This window comes from Plectrocnemia conspersa, unplaced genomic scaffold (assembly GCF_051122295.1).
Source record: "Plectrocnemia conspersa isolate PC_06_02 unplaced genomic scaffold, ASM5112229v1 ptg000009l, whole genome shotgun sequence".
Taxonomy (NCBI): Eukaryota; Metazoa; Arthropoda; class Insecta; order Trichoptera; family Polycentropodidae; genus Plectrocnemia; species Plectrocnemia conspersa.
This window is the reverse complement of record NW_028277173.1, coordinates 9,080,730-9,095,177: the sequence shown is the minus strand read 5'-3', so window position 1 is coordinate 9,095,177 and position 14,448 is coordinate 9,080,730. Positions and strand designations below refer to the sequence as shown.

The window sequence follows — 14,448 nt, the reverse complement described above, 5'->3', positions numbered from 1 at the left end:
TGAAAATAACAATTCAAGGTGTTGTGTCATGTTCAACGTGCCGGATACGTTCACGGGCAATTGACTACGATTCCGTGAATCGGTCATCGTAGCCCACCGTGGGCAGCTGTTATTACACAGATCCAAGGGTCACCCATAGGTGCACTTTATATACAATGCGAGGTTTGCTTTTGTCACTTGTGCGTTGATTTGTCACCATTACTCCCCCGGCAAATGAACAAGTGAGCTCCACGTGGGACGTATGAAATTAAATGGAATTTAATGGAACGAACGTGTACCATTAAATCAGGGCGAATGTGCTGATCCAGTGTCGTTTTCGCTTGATTTATAACGGCAAAGTGAAAATAAATGTTCGACATTGTTATTTTTTTTTCTATCGAAGCGAAGCTCTCCGATAACGCTGACGTATTGATAGAGAATATACTGTGTTACAATACTGCAGAGCGTTCGATAAAGTTTCATAACCTAGGTCCTGAGAGAAATATATGTTTTGAATATTAATGGTTGGCATTATTGTTGTGAAGGTATTTTATGAACATTAGCTAGCGAGTGTGCAAATATAAGACCCTCAACTTTTTGGGTTTTAAATATTATTTTTGCTTCGCTAAAATCTATTTTTAAATTTAATGGTTTTAATTAGACATTAGATTTAAGCTTTTCAATGATAGTAAAAATGGTTTAATCTATAAAAAACTACTTAACATTTTCAATTCATTTGAAAATAGGTTTACAACTTTGCTAGATATTTTTAAAAGAAAACATTTTATAATATTTAAAGCTAGATTTGAAACTTGATAAAACTCAATATTGTATATAATTTAAGATTAGGTTTAAAACTTTGCTAGATAATAATAAAACTAAACATTGTACAGCAAAATTTCAGTATAGTGAAGCTCACGATACCGAAGAAAAAAAATTCGGTATACTGAAAACTCGTTACATTGAATGTAAGGAAGATGATATGTTTTTTTTTATTTTTAATTACCATATTACTACAGCATCAAAATAACCTCCATTTTGTCCATTTAAGGATACTGAAATAAATACAATAAAATTTATTAAAAAAAGTTTGAGGGTTGGCTAAACACCTTGAATGTTGCCTGTGAACACATCCGGCTCACGCCAAGTCAAAGTCAAACTGAATTCGAAAAAATATTGTGTCAAGTTGTAACGTCATTTTTAAATTCGGATCAAAATATTTCGTTATACTGAGATAAGTCTTCGTTATAATAAAAACATTTTGTATAAAAGTGATTCGGGGACAAATTAAAGATTCGTTATACTGGGAATTTCGCTTTTTCAGTATTCGTTACAAAGAGATTACGTTTTAAAATAGGTTTGCAACTAAACTAAATATTAATAAAGCAAAAAAGTACCAAAATGTTTTCAACATAAAATATAATATTATAACGTAACATTTTGTATCATTTAAAAGTCGATTACACATTCGCTCAAAAATATTACTGATATTAAAAAATATGTTGTTACACTTTACTGACACTACAACATAACGATCATATAGTTGGTACGATTATAAGTCATTGATTGTGTTTTACCGTATTTTAGGTATTATTAATATTATTTAACGCTGCATATAACACAATTTTATCATAAATTTAAATTTTAAGAGATAAGAAGAGCATTTTTTAGCTACATCATAAGTTACTTTATAATTCAAAAAAATGTTTAAGCATTTTATGTGTAAATATAAAAGCCAGATTTAATTGCATTTAATAATTAAAAAGAAACAATAAACTGAAAATATTAAGCACCTAATCTGTTACTTTAGACCAAAAGTAGACAGTCAGCACAATATGCGCTTTAAAAATAATAATAATTTTGAGACTTTTGTCTATTTTTATTAAAACATATTTTGATTTATATATTTTTTATAGTAAATGTTTTTTCTGCGCAGCATTATATATTTTAATAATTAATAAGTGCAAAAAGTTTTACTGTATTTAAAATTTATAATAAACTAAACATATTTAAAATATTTAATAAGCTAAAAATATTTGCAATCCATAATAAAATAAAAAATATTTTTAAGGTTGAAAAAAATATTTTCCAAAAAAAAAAAATTATAATGAAATTCTAAAAAAAATTTTTTTTAGAATTTGATGATTTTTTTACATATTTTGATAAGTGTTTTACAATTTGAATCGATAAAATCAATTGCATAGTTCGTTTTCAAGCACGCTCAAAATTGGGATTCCCCTTAACTCTTAAATTTGCTTAGATGTGACAGCTCTTCTGTCATCTGGCAAGCGCCCGTTACGCGTAGTTCGGTGCAATTAAATAAACAGTGAAATATGTTATAATCACATCATTTTTCTTACAAGGTGTTATTTGAAGATGATTCCAAATGATGTAGGATTGGAATTATAGACAATTTAATAAAACTATAAATTACGAGTGTGTCAGTAAGTGTTTGGTTATATGAACAATATATCACGGTTATTCTAACAGAATTACTATTGACTTTCTAGGATTACATATTAAAAAACAAACAGCAGTGATTTGGCAATTAAAGGTATACATACCAAAGTTAATTAAACATATTACAATGGTAGTAATAATGAAAAATATCATATTAGTGTTAATAAAAACTTACATTTTACCCACTATATAGTATTGTTTACAGTTAATTTTCAGATGCAACGAAAGATCTAATAATATTTACGTATGGCAAACAATTAAAATATGACGTACAACTTATCAGTTTAAGAAGTGATGCCAATCTATGTGTTTAATCCTCTACGGTAACTTCGTTGTCGTTTAAATTTAATTTATGGATTATATTAGTAGTACTAACGTGCTCAATGTTTAACTCTTGATAAAGCTCTAATTTTGTTAATTATGTTTCAGAAGCAATGATAGAACAATTCGATGACCTAGATGACGACAACGTAGAATTGATATGTATAAAGAAAAAGTTGAAATCACTGTCAGCAAGTATTATCTTTTTATAAAGAACATACTACATAAGTTTGCTGTAACTGAATATCCTGAATTTGGCTGTTCGAAAAGAGAAATGATTGCACAGAAGAAAAATTGATAAAAGACCATGACGTAAATACATATTTTGCTACATCGGAATTAAAAATAAGACACTCTTAGATATTTTGGCAATCGATTATTCCAGGCATACAATCACATATTTATAATAATTGTAAAATGTCGTTTATTAGATAACATCCAAGAAACTACACATTTATAAGCTGTCCATTGGCTAATTTATATAGCACTCCTACTGTGACAGCGCCGATTTGATCGACATATGCTTTCAATCCTCATACATATTAAAGATATATTACACGTTCACGTTTAAAATATACCTGATTTATTTGCAATTCGTTAAATCTAACGAATATGTGCATTAAATCAGAAGCAATGATAATTTTTATGTATTGTAAAAGGAAAAACTCACTTTTCGGCCTCGGAGCCCGTCGACGGGATATTCAAAATTTGAAGATTTCATTACGAAGATTGTTTTATGGTTGTTATCTAGTTTAATCAATGTATTTTTATAGTCCTTACACAAATGTATATATTTCATTTTCATAGTTATAACATACCTAGTTAATTTGTAATCCGATTATTTATATTCAGTCAAATCAAACAACGCACATGATGAATTAATGAAAATTATTGTCGTGTAGCAAAATTTTATTTATAAATAATAATTATTTAAAACTGTTGTCATGTTGATGTCCGCCATCTTGTTTTATATTTAAATGCTTGTTTTTTATTGGTCGAAACAACAGAATGCATTACCGGCGGCTCGAAAATCAATCAGAGCAAATTCAATTTTTATTATTAAAATTAAATATATTTTCTTTGCGTATGTGTATTATTATACACTGTTCATACAAAGCGATACGATTTACAAAGTAGAAGATTGAGCATAAAATGTTTCATTTTAAAGCATGCACGTCCGGAAGCGGAAGCGACAGCTTAGAACAATTATATTATAAAAGAAGATGCAATGTCACATTTTTGCCAAACCCTCAAAAGAAGGCATACTGAGTTAAAGTTCTACGATAAGAAAAATATTTCATTGAGCTATCACTAATAGATAGCAGTGATTCGAATATAAATAATTAATAAATTCAATGATTTTATATTAAATTTAAGTGATAAAAAATATACATATATTTTATTTTTATATAAATATTTTTGGCTTTTGAAACATATATCTATCCACAATTTTAATCTTTTTTGTAGTAAATAAAATACTATTTTAAAAAAACAATTTATGCCTATTTTTTTAAATACATGAACGAAAAAAGTAAAAAAATGACAACATTTAAATTATCCATAAATTATGAAAAAAGTAATGCGATTATTTTCATAAAACCTATTTATTCTCTCATATAAATTAAAAAAATACTTAATTCTCCTTATCTGTTATATTATATAAAGGGTTAATTTATACAAGTGATAAAAAATCGAAAAAATATTTAGTAAATTACGTTTGTTTCTGGATTAACAACAAAAACGTTACCATTTAGAAATCCCCAGAATAAACTTCATTAAATTTATCATTTTACAGTTTTATTCAAGCATTTGACAACTATTCAAGCATTTGACAAATTTATACAATCATTGCCATTTGAAAAATGATTAATAATAAACATCATAGATGATTGACCTAGTTAACATAAAACATTTATGGTTAACTATATATAATGAAACAAACTGTATTTAATCATCATTGCCATATTTGATATCGTTTTATCTTGTCAATCAAACTAAAAAATACTTGATAGTTAAAATGGTCATAAATATCAAATTACAATATTTTTTATTTTAATTTTATGCAAAAGGTAGCTAAGTTTGATTAATATTTTTATTTACTTAATTTCCCCAGTGCGTTAACCGAAATTATTTAACCTAATCTACACCAAGCGATTATATTTTTTCTATGCATACTTATAATATTATATTAATTTTGTAGCGTGTACGCCTTTGTTTGTCGTGTTCAATTACTAGCATTTAATTAAAGCGATTATTTCTCACGCTAGATTCTCATAGTTAATACAATGTAAGATAATCAATTTCCTCGCTATTGCAATTTTAAGCTTGAAATCTGCATGAGCGTATTAAGCGGAATGATACACGGAGTTTGTTATTTGGAGATAACGGCGAATAATATATCACCATTGTGCTCTGACGCGATAACGAGTTTTAATCACTAGTTAACTTCAAGTGTAAATTTATTTTAATTAAAAAAACTAGCAAAGATGGCGCCGTAAGCCGCGATTAAAATACAACATATGTTTCAGTCAGTCATATATAATATATTTATATTAAAATTAGGTGAAATTTTTCTAGTCTCTGCATCGTAAAAAAATAGATATCAATATAAGTGCATTAATTTAATAATCAGATTATATTAAAAAATTAAATTTGCATTATTTATTTTTTATATGTGCAATAAGCATCTGCATACATATATTGATAGCATACTATTAAAACTTGAATTAAATGGGATCGTGACATATTCAATCTATCGACAAAGAATCGGCTATTATCCAATTTGTCACTAGGTCGAGGCAAAAGTGTGACATGGACATGGGAAGATAGGAAGATGGGATGGTTGCTATCCAGGGGTGTTGAACCGTTGTATAAATTCGCGTTAAAGATACATTTGTCACACGCAAATTCGCAGAACGTCGACTGCGCTTTTTTGGCCTATCTTTTTTATTCAGTGAATCCGACATATTTTATTTTTTTATCTGCTTACAATCATCACTCCACTTTGCTCTAACTATGAATAATGCAATACTATGGCAGTATTTCCATATAAAACGTTATGCCATATTGTTTAAGTTACCGTGTAAATAAGAACAAGAATGCGGAACAGCTGACCAATACAATACGATATGTTTATGGTGTTGAGTGTATTTGCAATAATAATAAGTAATCATTCATACGATAGCTTTAATTGATTTTTAAATAAATGCTAAGTGGCTAAAATATTCTTACATGTCTTAGTTTTATTAAACGGTATTTATTATATACAATTTCAAAGTAGAATTCACGTTTAATTATGTTACTTTTCCTTTATAGCCAATAAATACAAAAATATTTTTTAATACTTTAATCGCATAAAATCATGCTATAAATTCTTATTGATATAATGTTTGTACATCAATAATTTCAAAGCTATAATAACATTATACAGCAGTCATTTACCACAAAAACGAAATGATTGTATAAAACTGAAAATTTTGCGTAGCCACAAATGCATTTATATAATATTTATAGCAAAAAAAAACTGGCCTTTATATCAAACATTTAATAACTATATCAATGTTATAAAATAATCCACAATAACTTAATAAAATTTATATTAGTAATATCTCTTAAATCGTTAATACTTCACATAAAACAAAAACCCAATAACAAAGTTTATATTGCTTATTATGTGCTCTCATTGATCACAAATTGAGTTAAAATTATACTTACATAAAAATAAAGTTCATGCTGAATATTTTCATATATGAAATATTTAGCTAATTTAAAGTGATAAAAAACATGATTCACATAAACCATATGAGTAGTTCCTAGTATGAGGAACGTGAGATAAGTCGTTTTTTCTAATCGAGTCCGACCTTACTAGTTATTAATGTGGCGTCTGTGTGACACAAGGGATACACAATTTCTAAATGAAATGTTTCATATATCAATAGATATTGAATACTTATTGAGTTTTTCTAAATGAAACTTTTTATCGCAAATTGACATATGTGTATATATAATAATCATATACATTATGGTCTTAATGAATTTTGTGGTTGGATTCACATAAAAAGATAATACGCTTCAAAGATAAAAGCGACATTTGACTTTTGTTACTAATCCATTATTGTTTGGGACGTAGATAATTTGACTGTTATTTATCCTTTTAACAGGAAGGTCTTATCTAAACAAAATTGTAAGATTTTTTTTGGTAATCTATACGCATAGTTATTTTGAGGCACAAAGCGTTATGCAGTTAATAGCTTTGTATACATCGTATAGTTTGTTTACATTAATTAATTTTATATATAATAATTATATACTAGTAGGTGCTGAAATCAGTTTTAATTGAACTTAATTTATTTCTCTACATTAAATTGAATCAACTCGTTACAAGCGAATTAATAGCGCAATATTATCATTTTTTAATGTCAAGTCCTGATATACATATAGTGAAATGGTTTAATCTTGATTTATATATATGTATATAGAGATAGTTCTTAGTATATATGTATATATTTTTTTCAGTTGAAAATAATTATTATATTTATTATGCAAATAAATTTATTAATTATAAATGAAATTTACTTTTTCCATTGGAATTTTGATTAACTTCTGACTATATAAAAGTCGTTGAACATTATATATTTATTTGTTCTGATAAAATGTCAATCATTTTAATGTTCTCATATAAATGGTTTTGAAATTACAAAACAGGGAACTTTCAATTCAATTCATTGAAAGTATTTTGATTAGATTTTATAACAAAAGAGCTTCTAACGTTATTGTAGAAAATGTTTGTCAATCAAAATATTATACATTTTAAATGTAAAAATAGAACAATGATTATTGCAAAAATCAATAAACATAAAACATATGGTGCTACATATGGACATAATTGATAACAGATAAAAAAAAGAAAAAATACTATTCATATACTTAATTAGAATTGACTTTGTTTTTTAAAATATATTTTAAGTAAACGTTGCTCGGATGATTTAACTCGGTTATTCTTAGGTTAGTTGAGCGATTTTATAGTGTTTGTAATTTATGGGTCGCGGGTTCAACCTGTGTCCTCTACTCTTTGCTTTATTTATTAATGACATAAATACGGCAGTTACAAGTTCAAGTTCTTTTCTGTATGCATATGGTTTAAAATCTGTTGCAGATTTCTCTCTACAGAGTGATTTTTTGTGGAGATGGCCTTCCAAATTAACCGTCTGCACTTTAGTGTTGGAAAGTGTCATTTTGTTGATCCCGCTTGCCATCAGATTATTCTTACGATCTTGTTGGAAACATTTGGCTAGAGAAATTTCCACAGAAAATCTGGGAATCATTTCTGAGAACAAGTGGAAGTTATCTGTTCACATAAACGACGTCTGCGATAAATTTTCCAAGATATTCGCTTTGTTATGAGAAACGCATTTCACTTTGACGATATAATAGTCATTCGTGTCTTGCATTTTTAAGTCGAGATCTATAATTTGAAATCTCTGAATAACCAAATACTATTTAGAAACGGTTCTTGAGATACCTTTATAAAAATATATTTGGTTATTATCCGTTCTTGTATCTCAGCGCCTTTCTTTAGAAGCGTTAAGTTTCGATTCACTGAGTATGTCACTGAGGAATTTAAATTTTGGGTAGAGAAGCTTTCACTTAAGATCTCGGAATCACTTTTGAAAGCAAATAGAGATTCTCTCTACACGTAAACGATGTCTGTGATAAATTTTAGAAGATGCTCTTCTTTGTCATGAGAAACGCATTTCAGTTATTCGCGTCTTCTATGACACAGCATTTTTAAACCGGCATCTATTATTTGAAATTCCCAAATAACCATATACTAGCTAGGCATACACGTGTCTGGCGGACAAGTCCGATCGTGTGTGGTGAGAAAATACACAGATTTGTCTGTCCGTCGTCTGTTCGCTGTCCGTGCTCAAAACAAACAGACAGATCCGAGTACTACGTTTGCACGTGTGGGCGCTTTTTATTTAACAGATATTACCACCACGTATTATAGCAAGTTTTTGCTCTTTTGAAAAATACATCAGACAACCGTTTTTTTTTTTTTAATAAGTATTAAGACTGATGTCTAAATTCACACAGTTTGCTTAGCTACTCCTTCTGAATCTTAAGATACATTTTTAATAGGATATTTAGTTATTATCCGTTGTTGTATTACAGCGCCTTTCTTTTAGGATCGTAGGGATACAATTCGCTGAATTTTCGTATAAAATCGTAAGTCGCTTAGCATTTCTTCAAAACAATGAATTCTGTCAGGGGCTGTCCACAACCAAACAATTTTGAAGTAATTTCAGTTTTAGATTCCGGAATCTTCGTATTCGAGAATCATGATCGCCTCCTCGTTTGATGTTCGTTAGAACCAGGGCGTCCATATTAGCCGAGTCACCTCTGGCTATCGCCATCCGGCTCCTTAATATGCTAGAATTTAACATTGCTCTGTATGTCAGCTATGAGAAGCTGGTCCTATTCGTATAATTTATTTTGAATATTTTATGATTTTCTTCTCCCTTTCTATGTATTATTTCTTATTATTGTAAAATGCATGTAAATGATAAATTAATACATCGTTGTGAAAATTTATTAAATACAAATTTAAAACATTAAGATTAATACAAAAAGTTTACTGAAAAATCATAAAAATTATGATAAATTCGTGATGCAAAAATATTTATGAATTTTTTGTAGTAATTTAATGAATACATAGAAATATTCAGGTGTAGTAATTTTTGATATAATTTTATGTTAATAAAAATAGTAAGAAAAATAAAAGCGCTGTTTCATTTCCATGTTATTTTAAGCAATAATCTTAATGTTGTATTAAAGTTGTAGAGCAGAAGCAAAAGTATAGTCCTATATAAAAATAATATATAAGTGTTAAAAACTAAATCAAGAAAACGTGGATTATGAGTTTATTAGATTATATATAAATATGAAACAGGTAAATAAGCAAGACCTTAGTATTTTAATAAATATATTGTAAAGAACAGCTATATGTAATTACGTAACTTCTAACAAAGGTTTATTTTTAATGATAGTATACATACCAATAAAAATTAGAAACACAATTTAGCTCGGTACATGTGTAGAATTACACGCTGAATTTTAATGAGGACAATTTAAATAAGCAATATCTTAAATATAATTGTTCTGAGCCACTTCTGGACGCATTTGCTTTAAAATTGAACCGCTCTAAGTTAAAATTGTTACTAATTGTAAACCGTAAGGCACTGTATAAAAGGTTTTAAATAATACACGTAAACAAAGGAAATATATTTAATTATAATTAATAAAAATAAAAATTATGTTTGCTCCGGTATTGAATTCTTTTGTTTTTGATCGGAGACTTCGATTGTTTTATTTAAATATATAACAAGCAAGTAACGGTTTATAAAAATAATTTTCATTATTTTTTTTGTGCGTTGGTCGATTTGACTGAATATAAATATTTGGATTGCAAATTAACTAGGTACGTTTTAACTATGAAAGTGAAATATATACATAATGTGTGTAAAGATTGGAAGTGAACACTGATTTAACTATAAAATAATCAATTATAAAACAATATTTGTAATAAAATCTTAAAATTTTAGTTCCTTTGACGGGGTCCGAAAGCCGAGACCATTTGTGACCAAAAAGTGAGTTTTTTGATTTGCAATACATAACAATTATAATTGTGTCTAAAAAAATGTAAAAAGTAGTAGGCGCTTTATACAATAGTTAATAACATTACGAAACGTTATATTCTTACATTTAATTGTTTTTGATGTTGGATGTAAGGATATGACTTTTTTATACTAATGTTATATGTTCCTATATTGATAAAGCGTAGTAAGCAAAGTAAATAGTATATACAATAGTTGCATACATAATTTTAGTCAAAAAAAGTGTCTAAATATAATATCTATAGGGTTTTATTAGCTTTCGTTCTTTGCGATCATTTTTTTAATGAATTGCCAAACTCAAGTTATGCACTTGGAGCAAACATTTCGTGTGTGTCTAAATCATATCTATAGGGTTTTATCAACTTTCGTTCTTTGCGAAAATTTTTATTAAAGAATGGCCAAACTCAAGATATGCACTTAGAACAAACTTAGTATGTTCTTTATAAAATAAATTACCTGCTGGTAATATGGGAAATAAAGTAAATAGTAGATATCATATATTGCCATTAGATAAATATTTGTCTTACGGCAAAGAACAAAACTTATATACTTGAATCTTCCATTGAGAAATCTGGAATAGTATAATGAACTTTATTGTTCTCATTTTATATAATAAAATCTTTATTATATCTATGATAAGGATTTTTATGATTTTTTTCATATTTAGTAATTTTCTTATAAAATGTCCAAAATCACAATATTCGATAGTAGTAAAAAATATACTTAAAGTAGTTACTGATAAATTGCCCAGAAGCTTTCATTTGATAATGAAGAGTATATAAATATAACATCTGTTGTTACGTTGATTATTTAGATCTTTGAGGTCATAGAATATATCATATCCTAACCGGCAGATAGGTTAATGTTGAATATGAACTTCGCTTTATCGATATTTCTCTTCTAATATTTGGACCTAAAATAATATTAATAGTTTTGTTATGGTCAAAATTGTATATTTTTATTAAACGATATCCTTTCAAAATAATTGCAATTCCGATGATCCTCAGTGATTATGTGTTTTTTAATATATTTGGATTAAGGTTATATTTTATAATACACATAGGCTTACCATATGTTTCGGTTTTACCAAATAACCGAGATAATATTTTTTTTTGTCCCGGTTTTGAGTTTCACAATTATGGTAAGCCTATATACACAGAAACTATGAATGGTAAAAAATGAAATTGCTTTTAGTTCTTACAGCTTAATTTAACTTATTACAAATGGTTTATTTTCCACATAAAAAAATACTTACTGGCACATTAATAATTTTAAATTTTATTTATATTGCTTTTAATTACAGATGTAACATAATTTTGCATCATTTTTAACTAACGCTGTATAAAATATTATAGTAGATTGCTTACTATTTATTTAATATAATTTATCATAACTATGAACAGCTTGCTATTGATGATTAGAATTTAGAAGTTTTGACATTAAAAACCACCTGGAATCACATTTATTTGTACGTTAAATAGAAAATTAATTAATTAAAATTCTTAAGCACTAATATAATAACAATAAAATTAGATTTAGTCAAAATATTATTTTTAGCTTACAAAAAATAGTCTTTAACATATTACGGATTAAAAATGTATTCTTTTTTAACGTTTCTAATTAAACATGCAATTTTATGAGTTATAGTTTATTTCGGGCAAAGTTTATTTATTTTAGAAAATTATTAATAAATATTATGCTGCACTGAAAAATCATTTGTAAATTATTATAAAAAAGACAATGGTCTCTAAATGAATTTTGAGCAACTATTTAAGCGGTTGAAATTTCACTTTTATCGTTTTTTTTTTCTTATATAATAAATTCACTTATAGTGTGTCACAAAAAAATCTCATAACTAAAATTTTGTGTTTTAAGGTGTAAAATTTAATTTATATCTTATGTCATTTATATACCATAGCAATATTGTATATTATTTTGATATAGATACATTTAAAAAAAAATATTTTAACAAAGCGGGTATTTGAATACCAAAAATGCGCTACAACACAGTCAATGACATATAATTAATTTCATTAAAACAAATATACAAAAGGTTAGTCAGGTAGAATGAAATATTTTTAGTGTAATATTTCTAGGAGGAACATATGCTATTTATTAATATTATTTAGCACAATTTCAAACCTTCATAGTAGGTAGTTTGTCCACAAAATAAAATAATCAAGTAGTTGTTCATATACTAGGTAAATTCACACAGTAACGCGGGAACGGTCGAAAATGTGCTTGGATCAACCACATATCTATCGAACGCGAACGTGTAAAAATTTAACAGTAGCAAATAAATTACAATTTTGTAAAAAGTAATTACTTGAGCAAACATTATATTTTTAAGTTCTAAAACTAAAGCAATAAAGGTATGCAGCGTACTGTACCTTTTCATCAAATCTATATGTTTGTGTTGTTAAGACAGATTAGGTGCGAGCGAGCATTGGTCAGAACGGTGAATACCTTATAAATAACTCTTTGCAACGAATCCTTTTCTCAATTACGTTACATTAATGCATAAATAATTTGCTTTATGGAACACAGTATTTATTTTAATGCACATATCTGTCAAAATATATCCCTATTAATTAGCATCCAATTTTAATTTGCCACTTTACTAAATATATTTGTGATAGCATTTTATAATTAATTATTATTAAGTGTAAATATACGATTTCTTCAACTCTGAGTTTTGCCTTTTTGGTTAATTTAGAGTCATATTTTTGTTTTACAAAATTTGCTCAGTATAATATTATTTAATATATTATAATATTATTTGTATATAACTGCTGCTATTTACAGTAAAGAATTATTAATTTAGGCTATCGAATATAGAAGATCTAACGTGCTTTACGCCTATGTGGAGTTATTGTTTACATTAGATAAGAGCTCTAGTTCTCTGCAATATGAATCGTTGGTTATTTTTTTAACGCTTAATATTAAATGGGTTTTATTGTAATTTATGTAGTTTTTAATTATAGTACTATTTTAAATGAATATGTACAGACATAATATAAATTTGCATAACATGAATATGAATGAGTTATACATAAATGTAAGTCATCATATTCAAGAATGAAATTTTATATACTATACAACAAGGTACTTACATTATTATTATTATTATTACAATCAAGACTGCACAAAGTCTTCGTAGATCCTCCTAGTGATGTTTATTGTCACGTAAAAGAAAACGGTCAGCACGAACAGTTTCAACAGGTAAAAGTTGCTTTGCATTTTTTTCCACGTCACACAACAACACACATCACGCGCGACAATGTTGAAACGTGCAACAATAATAACTATTTGTTTATTGTTAAATTATATAGAATTTTTGACAGTTGACTCGCGATCGCGACGAGCGTGTGCACTCTACGAGCAGTTGTCGCACAACTGCGGCTCGCAAGGACAACAACGCTACTAATAAGCGGCGATTACGATTAAAACAGTAGTCGAGTGCACTGGTACTAGTGCTGATTCAATTAACAAAATAACTAGTAGAAATGGTACTCAAATGTGCGAGAAATTTAATATTTGATAAATAAAAAAATCTTTGAATAATACTCTACTTTTTATATAAGTTTTTTTATTTATTTTATATTAAGAAAATTTTTGCTTCTCGTTTATTTTTGAGAATCACTGAATAATTTTCGAATATCAGTACGAATTTTATCGTTACATTCGAATGGGTGCTATTTAACAGGGAATTATTGTGATAAATATGTGCATTAAAATAAATAGTTTGTGCAATCATTTTTTTTTGTGAATTTATATAAGGTAAGCTTCGGATATTTTTTTATTCCTTAATGTTTCCCGATCGAATCTTTCGAAGCATTTTAAATTTTAAATTAATTTGCATATTTTTTTAATGATATTTTTATATTCCATATATATCGAGATTAAGCCATTGTCTTTCTCAGCAAGAGTTTTGAAAAGACCAACACGGTAAAGCCGTTTCAATTTCTCGAGAAACCGAAATATTTTTAATCGAGCGTAGAACGAGACCACG

The 14,448-nt window shown here is 27.3% G+C and overlaps 1 protein-coding gene across 1 annotated transcript in view; it reads right to left on the bottom strand.

Annotated features, from left to right (window-relative positions):
* Positions 1–13,861, bottom strand: part of moody (G-protein coupled receptor moody) — a 47,584-nt gene extending 33,723 nt beyond the window's left edge. Inside the window, exon 1 of the mRNA XM_088191834.1 lies at positions 13,550–13,861. The gene's annotated coding sequence lies outside the window, so the exon portion shown is untranslated. The remainder of the gene's footprint in view (positions 1–13,549) is intronic.
* Between the last annotated feature and the right edge of the window lie 587 nt (positions 13,862–14,448).